The sequence below is a fragment of the Phasianus colchicus genome, chromosome 29 (genome assembly GCF_987193195.1).
Source record: "Phasianus colchicus chromosome 29, bPhaCol1.hap1.1, whole genome shotgun sequence".
In the NCBI taxonomy this organism is placed as follows: Eukaryota; Metazoa; Chordata; class Aves; order Galliformes; family Phasianidae; genus Phasianus; species Phasianus colchicus.
The window spans coordinates 490944-505022 of NC_143464.1; positions in this window are offsets into that span (position 1 = coordinate 490944).

Below are 14079 nucleotides of genomic sequence, written 5' to 3' on the forward strand. Positions count from 1 at the left end.
GCTTAATGGTGAAAGGATGTATGGAGAGGCACTTAATAAACATAACTGCGAGCCTTGATCTCAACTGACTGTTGTTTAGTTAATGAATAGAAGATGTGTTGTGGATTTTGTGACTGGACAATGAAATAGAATGAAACATTGGTTCTGTTTGTACATACTTTCAGTAAAGAATAAACATCATGAAGCTTGCTTTTCTCTGACACTCAGATAACTTTTCTATCACTGCAAAAATGTTCCTGGAAATTATAGAATGTGAAAAGAAGCCTACATTGATGCTGTACATAAGCAGCCTCTTGATAGCAGTTGAGGACTCAGAACTCGTAAAAATTGACTCAGCAGATCATTTTGGTATCCCCTAAATTCCCAGACATTTAGGCATGGTTGTAGACATTTCTTTAGGCGCTTCACTGAATCTGGATGAAAAATAATATTTCAAGAATTACTTCAAAGTAAGCATTTTTTAAAATGCATGTCTGACATATGTTGCCAAAAACAAAGGCAACTTTTTTAACATAATAGCGGATAATGTTGACTACCTAAATTTGAACTGAAATATATATAATTTATTAATCATTTATATGTAATATTAATCATGTACAAAATGCTATAATGGAATTTTTTAAGATTCTGCTGCACTAACTGCACAATGGAATGTTTTTGTTTGTGTGTTTGAGAAGGTCTGAAAGATTTAAGTTACTTTCCACCATGATAACAAAAACTAGTTAGGATTTTTAGAAAGTTACAAGCAGTCACACAAGAAAATAGGCACACAATAGAAGCAGGCAAAAATAAGGAAGATGTAATTGAAGAATTTATGATAAATTTTATTTTTTATTTAATTCAGAACATGAAATGAATTATACTAACATGTTGTGCCAATAACAGTGGACGCTTCCATAGAATATAAGTGGGGAAGACTCTTTTCTTTAAAAAGATCAACATTTTAAAGAATTATTTTTAAAGAATTTAAATTATTAGTTGTGAATAGAGAGGAGGAAATACTCATAGAAATAATAGCTAGGGCACTAGTTACTGGTCACAGGTTAAGTGGCTTTTAAAGGGTTTTATTAAACAAATCTATAAAATTTTAAAGATCTATATGTTTGCAGTCTTTTACTGAACTGTTTTTAAAAGAGAAGATTCAAAACTCACTAGAAGTATGCCTGTTCATTGAAATGAAATTCTGTAGCTATTACTTCTGGACCGTGCATCCAAAAAAAGTTGTGAAAAATTCTGTCTCATTCTTAAAAAAATGAAAATAAGAATATATCAAATTTTGTAGTATATTATGCAACTTTTACATGAATATTGGATTAACTTTAAAAGATAATCATTGCATCCCTCAGTTTTCCTCCCTGATTTTGAATAAAACCAAACCTAGATAAAAGCTTGGTCCAAATGATAGAATTTTTTCTTCTCAAGACCAGTTGAAGCTAAATTTTATCAAACATTTCTATATATACAACTGAACAAGGCAAGGAAAAATATTTTAAAACTCCTACACAATTTTTTTAGTTTCATGTCTTAGTGATTACAGTCTTCACAGATGCATATATTTGATTTTAGGAGGCATAATATGAGTAATTAATGATAACTCAGAAGTTGTCAACTAGTTAAGAAAATGCATAGGAAAGCAAATACATTTAAGAAAAGTCAGAATAAAATTAGTACTGTGGCAGTATTTGTTTTCCTGATGCTGCTTTTTTACATCCTATGAATTAAACTTATGCCCTTCCTCGTTCCTACTTTTTATAGGAATAATCCTTGGTCAATAGAAAATATATTTGCAATGCATACTGCACTTGCACAGGTTTTTATTCTGTTCAGATACAATCTACATACAACGTATCTGTTTTTTCCAATAGCTACTGGAATATATAATCGCTCATAAACAATGTTATGTTTTGTTTTTTGTTTTTTTTTTTTTCTTCATTAGGGGCTGATGTTATCAATTTTGATGGCCACGTAGTGCTACCATACAGATTCAGGAACAAGAAAATGAAAACATTGAAAGATGTCATCTCTCTGAAATTTAAGACCTCTGAAAGTGAAGGTGTAATTTTCCATGGAGAAGGACAACAAGGAGACTATATCACCTTGGAACTCAAGAAAGCCAAACTTTTTCTAAATTTAAATTTAGGTAATTTTTTTTTTTTTTTTTTTTGGTATGCTTTTGTGTCCTTTTTAACACTTGTTCTGGTTTCAGCTGAAATAAAGATGTCCTGGCTTTTGCTTAGTCATGGGAGCATGTCCATGGCCAAGCCAGGACAGGCCACTTAGTGGGAAAAAGAAGTCACCACTATACGCATGACTGCAAGGGGAGGGTGGAGCCAGGACAGGTGGCCAGAATTAGGCCAAGGGTTATTCTATAAAATATGACATGCAGAAGGTCATGACTACTACCCTCTGCTGATCTTCCACAGATGGGGAGGAAACTGCATCCCATAGTCTGAGGGGAATGAAGAAAGTCTTCAAGGCCTTGGGACAGTTGGTGAAAGGGTCTGGGGCACAAGTTATTTTCTCTTCCCTCCCTTCGTTTTCAGGTGATGACATGGGATGGAATAGAAGGATCCAGTCCATAAATGCCTGGCTACAAGACTGATGCTATAGGCAGGGCTTTGAGTTCTTTGATCATGGCTGGTTTTATAAGACACCAGACCTGACAGTAATACATGGAAAAGGTTTATTTCACAGTAGCAAAAGGGTTCTGGAACAGGAATTAGCAGGGCTCATCCAAAGACCTGTAAACTAAGTTTGAAGGGGGATGGGGATGTAGATTGACTTGGACTGGTGGAGAAGTGCTCTAGTATTGATGAAGGCCAGGACATGGGACAGACACCCCTTGAGGGTTGCTGGGCATTGGTTGGTATGGGGTAAGAACTTGCATTGCTGGCAGGCCACAGGTCAGCAGGGAGTTGTATTTATTGCTGTGGATTGGTCAGTAGGTAGAGAGTAATTGCACTGTGGCTGTATAAAGTATGCATTTATATATTTATAGTTGCATTTCTTCCCATTTTCCTCTTCTTTCTTAGTGTATAGTTTTTATCTCAACCTGCAATTCCTGTTGTTTTTTTTTTTTTTTTTTCCCAATTCTCTCCCTCATTCCATCTGGGATGGAAAGGGGGAGTCTGGAGAGAGTGAATGGCTGTGTGATGTTTAGCTACGTGACAAGTTAAACCGCAATTCTCAAAAGAACTTATATCCTTCTTTTTCTTCAGATATGGCAGGCCACATAATTTAATTTTGTGAAAATATTCATCATTCCTTTTATGTTGTTCTTTTTTACTTCCTGTCCTATGTCCCCCCACTTTGTGTGAGATAACATGAAAGTAAAATCAAAATGAAGATCAACAATATATTATTATTAGAAACTTGTTGGAAAGGATTGGTAGGGGATTGGGAGAACTGTATTTGCCTCAGCTATAATTTCATCTTCAGAAACTTGCAAAATTGTTGAGATTGGAAGGACTTCTAGAGGTCATCTCGTCCATCCCCCAGCTCAAGCAGAATCAGCTAGAGCAGGTTGCCCATAAGTACATCCAGAGCTTCAAGTATCCAGAGCTTCAAATATCTTCAAGAGTGGAAATTGTCATTATCTCATTTTAAGAACACAATCAAGTGGCTGTGTGAAAGAAAGATGCTGTTTTTAATGCTAGGGGAATAAGGATCACTCTTAAAAATCTGCAGCAAAAAAAGATTACTGTATGGGAAGCTACAGGCCACATGAGGTTCAGTAACCTTCCTACAAAGAAACAGAGCTTGAAGATAGGCAGGGAGAAGGTCCTGTTTGTTTTTTTTTAAGCTATACTATGAAGCACTGGACCCACTGAAGCTGGTGAAAATTCTCGGAAGGATCAATAACCTTCAGCAAAAAAGCAGTAAAGATCATTTGTAGGAAAATACTGTATTAAGCCATGGCAGTGTGATTTGCTAGAATGTGTTGTCAACTTGCACATCTTTACTGATTTTCAGGCATGCTCCAGGAATGCATTGTCTTCTCATGTATTTAAAACATAGAAGAATACACTGAGTTATTGGGCAGTGCAGCGATTTTTTAAACTTCTTGGTGAATTTGTCATTTGCTGCTTCACTTGAGATATATACTACCTACCTTTCTGGCTTACTTATGTCAGCCAGACTGCAGTGAAATATGACCTCTGATGAGCACAGCTACCCAGGCAAAAGTTTCCAGAAAGCACAGCAGTAAGCTGCAAAACTGTATTTACGTTAACTTTAATTGCCTCCCAGAAAAATTGCAGAATCACAGATGGCCAGGGTTGGAAGGGACCTCAAGGATCATGAATCTCCAACCCCCCTGCCATGTGCACAGCCACCAACCTCCACATTTAATGCTAGACCAGGCTGCCCAGGGCCCCATCCAATCTGGCCTTGAACACCTCCAGGGATGGGGCATCCACAACCTCTCTTGGCAGCTGTTCCAGCACCTCACCACTCTCTCTGTAAAGAACTTCCCCCTGACATCCAACCTAAATCTTCCCTCTCTCAACTTAAACCCATTTTCCCTTGTCCTGCTGTTGTCTACTCTTTCAAAGAAATGACTCCCCTCCAGTTTGTAGGCTCCCTTTAGGTACTGAAAGGCTGCAGTGAGGTCACCCTGCAGCCTTCTTTTCTCCAGACTGAAGAAGCCCAGCTCCCTCAGACTATCTTGGTAGGGAAGGTGCTCCAGTCCCATGATCATCTCTGTGGTCGTCCTCTGGACCCTCTCCATCAGTTCTGTCTTTCTTGTACTGGAGGCTCCAGATCTGGACACAGTACTCCAGATGGGTCCCCACAAGAGCAGAGTGGAGAGGGACAATCACCTCCCTGTCCCTGCTGACCACCCCTTTTCTGATGGAGCCCTGTATACCATTTGCTTTCTGAGCTGCAAGAGCACTGCTGGCTCATGTTAAGTTTATCATCCATCAGGACGCCCAGGTCCTTCTCTGCAGGACTGCTCTCAAGGACTGCTCCTTTTACCTCATCTAGTGAAATGTGTCCCTACCCAGGGTGACACTTAGTAGAATGAAAAGGCTCTCACTGTGAGGGTACTCAAACGTGGAACAGGTGACAGAGATACAGAGGATCTCAATCCTCCCCAGATTAACCAGATATAAGTAAGCTTCACTGAATCTAACCTACAGAACCAACAACCAATGCTTGCAAGTTGTATTCCGTTCAGAGGCTTTCCTCAGAAAACGAGTCAAAGAAGAGAAGCTATGAAGCAGCGGTGAAGGGACAGCTGTCCCACTTACCCCATTAGTCCAGTGGACAGTTCAATGGTACAATTTTCTGCACCTATACAAGGCATAGAAAAAAATATAAGAAGTACCCAAGCAAAAGGGGTGCGTTGAGATCCTCTGGTACCATGGCAACACTGATGTCACCAAAAACAACACAACTAACTCAGTTTTCTTTAGTTCAGTAACAGTCTGTATGATTGTTTGCAATTTAGTCTTCATAGGAAACAGAATCACCGCTTTTCTCTCTACCTGAAGAGAATGTACACAGGGGTAAAGTGATGGGGGGACAGACACACTTATACATGCATCACTAAGCAAGAGCATCCGTAAATAAAAGCATGCTACATAAATGCCAGCTGTGGCTAAACAAATAGAATCATAGAATCACTCAGGTTGGAAAAGACATTCAAGATCATTGAGTCCAACGACCTAACCTTACTACCCTAACAAGCCTCTGCTAAATCATCTATCTGAGCAGCACATCCAAATGGTTTTTAAACACATCCAGGGATGCGATCTTTTAGGTAACAAAGAACTTTTTTATAGCTATAGTTTTATAAAGTTATTCTCTCAAGTTGTTCAATATACTTAGAACCAAAAGGGCAACTATGTACCATGAGAAATAAAGAAAACAAGGAGAGAGAAAACGAAGGAAGAAAGGAAGTAAGAACATGTTTATATTGAAAGAATTAAAAATCCACTACTTCAAGTTTCTGAAAAAGAAAAATAGAGATGTTACCATGCAAGGAATTAAGCAATAATTCTTTTTCCAGCAACCAATACAGAAATATGAAGTTCTGTTCGGAAAAATAAATGCTGAAAACAATTAATAATGTAAAAAAAATATTTATTTTCAGAACTTGCTAATTACATACATTCTTCTAAAAGTTTGAGGTTCCTTTATTAAAATAATTTTCTAATCTAGAAGTTATATAAGCACTTATGTGAAAAGGAAAGATTTATAGATTTCTCATGCAAAGGCTGCTCTGAAAGCAATGCCTTCTATTTTATTTTGTTGGCCCATGATATCAGAGGTAGATATCAGTAGTATAACAGTAGAGATTGAACATTCCCACCAGTATCCCACTAGATTTTGTTGCCATGATGGCAGCATAGTGGCAGTCTGTGAAAATTATATCTGACACAGAAGTGCACATGAAACAAAGATATAACTGAATTCCTCCATGTGGAAAAAACAGCATCCATTGACATTCTTCAATACTTGATGAACATTCACAGAGATTTAACGGTCAGTGTTAGCATAGTGTGTTAGGTGGTGTGTTTCAGCAGTGGTGACAGTAATAGTGGATCAAATCTGCTGCTCCAGGCTTTTTTTTTTTTTTTTTTAAACAATACGCGCAGCATACAAGCCCTTCTTCAATCACCACCAAAAATGCATAGCTAGTCATGGTGACTACATTGAAAAATAATCTTCTGTAGCTTAGAACTTATTCTATTTAAATGGAAACTATATTATATAAGATTATGATGATACAATTTGATAAATGGGAAGCATTACTTTCAGAGCAAAGAAAATATTTAAGGGAATGTATTTAAATCTTATTTAATTTATTGTGACGTTCTAAAAGATAAACAAAGTCCAAGTGTCCCATAAAAAAAAAAATTAGTATTTCTAAATCAATTTTTCTGAAGGAGGGCCACAAAGATGATCAGAGGGATGGAACACGTCCCCTGTGAGGACAGGCTGAGGGAGTTGGGCTTGTTCAGCCTGGAGAAAAGAAGGCTGCAGGGTGACTTCTTAGCAGCATTCCGGTACCTAAAGAGAGTCGACAAAGAGGAGGGGAGTCAACTCTTTGAAAGGGTAGATAATGGCAGGACGAGGGGAAATGGTTTGAAGTTGAGGGAGGGAAGATTTAAGTTGGATGTCAGGGGGAAGTTCTTTACAGAGAGAGTGGTGAGGTGTTGGAACAGCTGCCTAGAGGGGTTGTGGATGCCCCATCTCTGAATGTGTTCAAGGCCAGATTTTATGAGGCCCTGGGTAGCCTGGTCTAGCATTAAATGGGGAGGTTGGTGGCCCTGCATGTGCAGGGAGGTTGGCGATCCACAATCCTTGAGGTCCCTTCCAACCCTGGCCATTCAGTGATTCTGTTATAACATCTGTACATTCATTGATTATACAGTATTCCATCAAAAAACCTTAAAAAATCTTTTAAAAATGAACTAGCAATACATACTCTTCTAAAGGAAATGCTGAATGATTTAAAAAAGTGTTCAAGTGTAATTGAAAAATGTTTGAGTATGCAACTGAACATTTTGGTGGGATATGTATGCATGTAAAATAGATCTTTTTAAAATCTGACTTTGATTATGCATCCACTGATGCATAACAAATGTACTTGTATGGGATACACATTGCTGTTGCAGATCACAAACCTGTGGTGCCTGAGAATATCCACCAGTAACTTCACTACAGCTAGACATTTAAAAATAATGGACTGCTCAATTTGCTGTGGTTTCAAGAAGTTGATACAAAAATAAAACATTTTTTGTATCAGACTAAATATATGTTAAAAGAATGAAAAATATATGTTAAATTTTAATATTTCATTTAAAAATTGTACCATTCTTAGGTGCTGAGTTGATGACAGGGCCTGCTGGGCTGCTGTGTGTGTCTGGGGTGCCCTGTGCTGGACAGCCAGAACCAAAATAGACCCATACCTATTACTGTTAACCACTAGAGATAAGAAATTAGCTGAAGTCTGTTCTCACTTACTTTCATACCAGAATAACAAACACTTGCAAAGAAACAATCACAACTATTTCTTCCTGGGGAGTAGGTAAACAACCCACACTTTAAATACTTATTAAAAAAAAAAAAAAGTTATTTTTGATCCTAAATCTGCAAAACTCTACTGTTTGAGGAGTACCATGGAGCAAATGAGGAAAATCACCACTTTTTATGATCTTCAAGATAAGAAGTCCCCTCTATGTGAAAACAAATAAGAAAAAAAAAAAAAAAAAAAAACATGCTAGAGAGTACATTAGAAAAGAATTAAGCTTTCAAACAGAGCATGTTTTCAAAGAGATCTTCAAATGCTTTCACAGTTCATTTCCCTCACTCTCCATTGTTTTAATACAAGTACTGAGACATGCACCTGTAATATCAGAAAAAGTAAATACCAAGCTATGCTTGCAGATGTTGAACTGTGACTATGCTGGCTGAAGATCAATTACATAGAAATTGTAGAAATATCCAGAATAAAAATATCTAAAGAGAAACAGAGAAAAAGAGGGTTGGATGCTTCGGATAACTCTTAAGTGTTCTATTCACTGTCACAAACAAAGCTACTAAGTTTACAGTGACTGCTGATAATTTTCTCACATCTGTGATTCTTTTTTTCTCCAAAATGAAAAACAATTTTAATTACAATGATTTAATACAGTTGCTACAAATATGAGAACATGATTAGACAAAACATATGCTTCAAAATGTTTCTTCCTATCTATCATTTAATATTTTTATGCAGTTCCATCACTTCTATGGTCATAGAAGTCCATCTTTTCATTAAGACAGTTCAGTGAACATTATTATTATGAGTAATAAAATATTATGAGAGGTTGGCAAAGAACCATTTACATGGATTATGAGACCACATAAGTATCTTCACAATTTAGGTGGAAAAAAAAAGTGTAAAAGAATAAATATGTATTCATATGTTTACATACATATGGACATATAGTTCATTCAGCATAGGGAGTTCCAGTGGCCATCAAGACACTTCATCAGTTTTTTGATCGTGAAGGTTTGTTTGTTTGTGAGCATAGGCTGATGAAACAAAATGTCCAGTATATCTATCTAGTGGCACTGGACAAAAGAAAATTGGTTAGGTTCCACACAAGTTAAATAGTGGCTTTCTTATCTACTTTAAATATTCCCTGTGATATTTTGATGTAATATATAGTTTTGGAGAGAATGGAGTTTCTGTGAAGTACATATGGCAACCATAGGAGAGAGTGATGGAGATATGAATAGTTGGTAGCAATAGCATGACAATGGCAAAGGAAATTACAAGTATCACAGAAATTTTTCTAATGATGAATACAGCTGATGAATGTGGAATTAATAGTGAAGAGGAACAATGGTTTCACTTAAAGTCACTACAGGCAAATAGGATTAACTTGTCAAAATCTGTTCAAGCTCTAATTTTTAGCACTTCAATATTTTCAAAACAGTTATTGTAAATATTCCTTTCAAATACTTATGGCTTAAGCCTTAACAGCATCTCCAAGTCTAATTTTTTTTTCTCTTGTAAATATTCACATGACCAAGATTTTGTTCACTGTACTATCTAAGGAGTAAATAATCTCCATAAAAAAATGTTCATTTCTTCATAAAATGATAAGGTCTGACTTGTTTATTTTTCTTCTTTTCTCTCCTTCCTTAAAAAGAAATCAGTCATACATCAGAATACTCTAACAGTAACATTTGACATAACAAGATAGAACTAGTCCATGAGCAAAGGTATCAGTGACTCCATTCCACTCATGCCATAAGATTTCAGCACCCAGAAGTCCTCAGAAGATTATCTTAAAAAGTGCTGTCGAAGACTGTTCAATAGGAATGCTACTGTTTTTTTTGTTGTTGTTTGTTTGTTTGTTTGTTTGTTTGTTTTGTATGCATTAATCTGCTGCAGTATTGTGATTGAAGGAACTATTCGTATGGCAATGATTCTGCAGGAGCTTATTATGAACTTCAAAAATCAGTGATAAAATACAATATATATTGTAGTTGTCATAGGCTCCAGATGCCTTGAATTTGCTGATTGTCTAAAAAATTCATAAATGGGAACATGACGAGAGACATCTATCTATCATGTCTCTTTACTCTCTGTCTCAAAAAGAGCTTGAATATAAATATTCCATCAGCTTTGCATTAATGAATTCAGTGGATACTTTGCCTTCTGTAACATTACTTTCTTTCCTATGACTTGCTTTTTGATAAATTTTTCCTATGGCTTGCTTTCTGATAAATTATGTCACTGCAAATGTAAAGATCCTTTCTCCTCTTTTGAGTGTATTAAATATATTATATGTACCTGAAACTCTACAAAGGGGATGGGGAGCAAAATGCCTCCTATACTGTCAGAAAAGAGCAAGTCTGACACTGCCTTATGACACTAAATATGGACAAGTCTCTGGAGCTGGACAACATGTATCTCAGAGTCCTGAACTAACTGACTGATGTGGTTGCCAAGCTACTCTAAATCATTTCTGAATATTCATGGCTGTCAGGTGAAGGTCCTGGCAAGTGGAAAAAGGAATCATCACTCCCATTTTTAATAAAGGGAGAAAGGAAAATCTGGGAGACTATCGACCAGTGAGCCTTACCTGTGCCAGGGAAGATCACAGAGCAGAACCTCCATGAATCTACTCTAAGGCATGTGCAAGAAAGGGGAGGGGGGTGATTCAAGAATGCCAACACAGCTTCATCAAGGATAGACTATGCCTGACCATAGAAGTGCTCAGGTTGGAAAAGACCTCAGAGACCATCAAGTCCAACCACAACCTAACCAAACTTACCCTAATTCTAACAACCCTCTGCTAAATAATGTCTCTGAGCACAGTAAACAAATGGTTTTTAAACACATTCAGGAAAGGTGACTCAACCCTGCCTCTGGGGAGCCTATTCCAGTGCTTAACAACCCTTTCTGTAAAGAAGCTTTTCCTGATATCCAGCTTAAACTTACTCTGGCACAACTTGAGATCATTTTCCGTCATCCTGTCACCAGTGAGAAGAAACCAACCCTGCACTTGCTGAAAGCACCTGTCAGGTACTGGAAGAGAGTAATAAGGTCTCTCTTCAGACTCCTTTTCCCCAGACTAAACAGCCCAATTCCTTCAGTCGCTCCTCATACGGCATATTTTCCAAGCCCTTCACAAGCCTTGCAGCCCTTCTTTGGACCTGCTCGCACCCCATGTCCTTTCTGTATTGAGGTGCCCAAAACTGAACACAGTACTCGAGGTGAGGCCTCACCAGTGCTGAGTACAGGGGCCAAATTACTTCCCTAGTCCTGCTCACCACACCATTCCTGATCCAAGCCAGGATGCCACTGGCCTTCTTGGCCACCTGGGCACACTGCTGGCTCGTATTCAGCTGACTGTCCATCAATATACCAGGGTCCCTTTCTGACAGGCAACTTTTCAGCCACTCCTTCCCAAGCCTATAGGGTTGCCTGGGGTTGTTGTGACCAAAATGCAGGACCTGACACTTGACGCTATTGAATCTCACACGGTTCACCTTGGCCCATCAATCCAGTCTATCCAGGACCTTCTGTAGCACCTTTCTCCCCTCTGGCAGATCAACACTCCCTCTCAATTTGGTGTCGACTGCAAACTTACTGAGGGTGCACTCAATCCCCTCATCAAGATTGTTAATAAAGATGTTAAATAGAAGCGGCCCCTGTACTGAACCCTGGGGGACACTGCTCATGACCAGCCGCCAACTACATTCAACTCCATTGATCACAATTCTTTGGGCTTGGCCATCCAGCCAGTGTTTCACCCAGCAGAGCATACATCTATTCAAGCTATGGGCAGCCACCTTCTCCATGAGAATGTTGTGAGGGACAGTGTCAAAGTCTTTACTGAAGTCCGGGTAGATCACATCGACAGCCTTACCTTCATCCACTAAATGGCTCACCTTGTCATAGAATGAAATCAGGTTTGCCAAACATGATCTACCATTTGTAAACCCATACTTACTAGGCCTGATCCCTTGGTTGACTTTTAATTGGTCCATTATGTCTCCTGAGATTATCTGTTCCATAATCTTCCCTGGTACTGAGGCGAGACTGATAGACCTGGAGCTACCAGGATCATCTTTCCGTCCTTTTTGAAGATGGGTGTCACATTTGCCAGTCTCCAGTCCACTGAGACATCCCCGGTTAGCCAGGACTGCTGAAGGATGATGAAGAGTGGCTTGGAAACCACATCCACTAACTCCTTCAGCACTCTAGATGCAATCCATCTGACTCCATGGACTTTTGAGCATTCAGCTTCTGGAGCAAGTCCAAAACCATCTCATCATGGACTATGCAGGGCCTATTCTGTTCCCCATCCCTATCTACCAGTGCAGGAGGCTGTGTTCCCAGGGAGTAACAAGTCTTACTATTAAAGACTGAGGCAAAGAAAGCACTTAATACCTCAGCTTTATCCTGATCCTTGGTCACCATGTTGCCCTTGGTGTCCAACAAGTCATGGAGGTTCTCTCTAGCCCTCCTCTTGCTGTTGATATATTTATAGAAATATTTATTGTTGTCTTTTATCTTAATGACCAAGCTCAATTCTAACTGGGCTTTGGTTTTTCTAATTTTCTCTCTGCACAGCTTCACTACATATCTGTAATCGCCTGGAACAGCTTGAAAAGCGGGCTCATGTAAAATCAAATGAGATTCATCAAACCAAAATGTAAGGTGTTGCCACTTGGGTTGGAGCAATCTCAGATATGTGAACAGACTGGGAGAAGTACTCAATGAGAGCAGCTCTGTCAAGTAGAACTTGGGGGTCCCAGTGGATAAAGAGCTGGATGTGAGCCAGCATTGTGCACTTGCAATTTGGAAGGCCAACAGTATACTGGACTGCCTCAAAAGAAGGGCAGCCAACTGGGTAACAGGAAGAAGTTGTCCCCCTCAGTTCTGTTTTTGTGAAGTCACGCCTGAAATACTGTGCCCAGGTCTTAGGCCCTGAAGACAATAAAGATGTGGAGCTGTTGGAATCAGTCCAGAGGGCAGCCACAAAGATGATCAGAGGGCTGGAGCACCTCTCCCGTGAGGTTCAGGAAGTTGGGCTTGTTTATACTGGAGAGGAGGATTGTTTTTCTGGGGAGACCTCATTGTGACCTTCCAATACTTCAGAGGAGTTTATGAACTGGCAGAAAACCAACTTTTTTCATGGTCTATTAGTGAGAACGGGCAAGAATGGTTTTAAATTAAAAGAAAGGAGATTTAGGTTAGATGATAGGAGGAAATTTTTTATTCACTGTGGTAAAGGACTGGAAAAGGTTGCCCAGAGAAGATGCAGATGCTTTTTCCCTAGAGGCATTCAGTGCCAGTCTGGATCAGGCCCTGGGCAACCTGATCTAGTGGTTGATAACTATGTTCATGTGAGGGCATTGGAACCACATGATATTTAAAATCCCTTCCAACATAAGTCATTCTATGATTTTAAAATGAAAGCTACAACTCCCGTTGACTACAGTATATATTTTTTTAATGTTAAATATTTTGTTTGCTTCTCTTCCCACACAGTTAAAATCTTTTCTAAATTTGACATCAGCACTTATTCACAGAGAGAAATGTAAAGAACATTTTCAATCTTACTGTAGAGGGAGCCTTTAATTTATTTATTTATTTATTTATTTATTATTTATTTCTTTTTGTGACTTCCAAGAGATCTATTAGAAAGTAACGTCACAGATCTCATCTGCAGTTTCAAACATAGAAAAATCTCAAAGCAAGAAGGCAAGCAAATAATTAAATGAATAAGAGCACCTTGAAAGGAAATATTTTGTAATTTTACAAACTTCTCTAGGGAATAGATGTCATCTCTAATTCTCTTTTAAAGTTGAACCTTTTTTTTAATTCACATTGCTGTGCAAGGAAGAATGTGGTTTCCATTTCTGACACACAAAAAATAATGTGTATTTTATCAGCATACTCAAGAAAAATAAGAACAAATCAATATGGCAATTAATGACCACGTATTTCAATATGTGGTTTAATGAGAGTTCTTAATACTCTGAGACTAATAACCAGATTGCTGTATTGTGCAATGAAATATTTTTTTAAGCACTAAGTTTATGACTTTCCAATTAAACCTT